Source organism: Trachymyrmex septentrionalis, unplaced genomic scaffold (assembly GCF_001594115.1).
Source record: "Trachymyrmex septentrionalis isolate Tsep2-gDNA-1 unplaced genomic scaffold, Tsep1.0 scaffold131, whole genome shotgun sequence".
In the NCBI taxonomy this organism is placed as follows: domain Eukaryota; kingdom Metazoa; phylum Arthropoda; class Insecta; order Hymenoptera; family Formicidae; genus Trachymyrmex; species Trachymyrmex septentrionalis.
This window is the reverse complement of record NW_017304450.1, coordinates 2,323,316-2,324,794: the sequence shown is the minus strand read 5'-3', so window position 1 is coordinate 2,324,794 and position 1,479 is coordinate 2,323,316. Positions and strand designations below refer to the sequence as shown.

The 1,479-nt window shown below is 33.0% G+C and overlaps 1 protein-coding gene across 1 annotated transcript in view; it reads right to left on the bottom strand.

Moving 5' to 3' along the window:
• LOC108756999 (T-box transcription factor TBX3-like) overlaps window positions 1-650 on the bottom strand; it is a 14,858-nt gene extending 14,208 nt beyond the window's left edge. Inside the window, exon 1 of the mRNA XM_018501223.1 lies at window positions 608-650. The gene's annotated coding sequence lies outside the window, so the exon portion shown is untranslated. The remainder of the gene's footprint in view (window positions 1-607) is intronic.
• Between the last annotated feature and the right edge of the window lie 829 nt (window positions 651-1,479).

Here is a 1,479-nt window from a genome sequence, read left to right as displayed (position 1 = left end):
TGTGTGTGTGTGTGTGTGTGTGTGTGTGTGTGTGTGTGTGTGTGTAATTATATATTAGAGAAAAATTATATCTGTTATATACCTTTTACGATTTTATGTCACGCTTGATTCACTTTTATATTTTACAATTACCTTATATATACATATTATTTTAGATCGGTATTATTATAAAATTAGAATTATATATTAAAATATCGTATATGTATCATCTAAGCGCGTGCTATTTCATTTATTCGTTTTTTGTCGTACAATAAATTTTTCGAGCTTGTTGACTATAGGATAGAGAGATTTAAGAAGAAACTTTATTTTGGAGCCAATTAATACGCTTGAAAAATTTGTCGTATGACAAATGTAATCTCTCAGCCTAATTGTGTTGAAGATTTAAAATCCTATAAATCGTAAACACAAACCGTTAACCTTCACCGGTCTCATCATATTATTGCTTGAAAAATTTGTCGTACGATAAATGTAATCTCTCAGCCTAATTGTGTTAAAAATTCAAAATCCTAAATCGTAAACACAAATCGTTAACCTTCACTGGTCTCATCATATTTGTCTCTCATTATTGTTGATTATAAGACAGAAATTACGAGAAAACAGTACGTACCATAGTTCCGTGGAATCGATGGAAACGTTAAGAATCGCGATCCCAGTAGCATTTGTAGGGGCGCATCCAGTAGCGGATTGTTTACATCAGGAAGAAACATTTCTGAAGGATCAACGTTTTATCCCCTTTTCAATTGTCGATCCCCGAAGATATCACGGAAATTGTTGGAATCACGTGCACCCTTCTATACTTGTGGAACGAAGTGAGGCGACTAAGTCCGACTCCTTGGACTCTTGCACGGTAGAACGAAATCCCGGTATATATACGGACCCAACTCTTAAAGTCCCAACCTCACCGATTCGAACGCTCGTTGGTCCCGCCCTCGGATATTGTCGCACACGCCTACGCGAACTCGATTGGTGCATCTCTATTTCAAGTGGAGGGAGGCCATGAAACCAAAAGTCGCATATGTGTGTCATCTTTACATATAATACATTGCTTCTCAGGCGACAAACATAACACTTGGAAAAAGAGAGAGCGAGAGAAAAAGGAAAGAGATATTACAAGATAAGGAAGTGTATAAGTGATAAGTGTAAGGTACGATGTGTTATACAACATTTTTTCTAATTTTTCAATGTCTAGAACGGCTATGTAAAAAGCTGATATTTTTTCACTTTCCGATAATATTTTTTTGTTTTTAGAGATACATGAAAAATCTATTAAATAAATCTTTATCTTATATCTAGATATTTAATTGTTAAAATATATTACTTTAAATATTTTAATTTCTTTTCTAAATGTTTCACTCTATTTAATTTGATGCCTCTCTCGCATGATATATATATCCAATTTTTTCTTTTATTTTAGATGGTTTTTTTATTAATAAAGAAAAATATAATACGGTTTACCTTGATACCATATTATATTCCTTA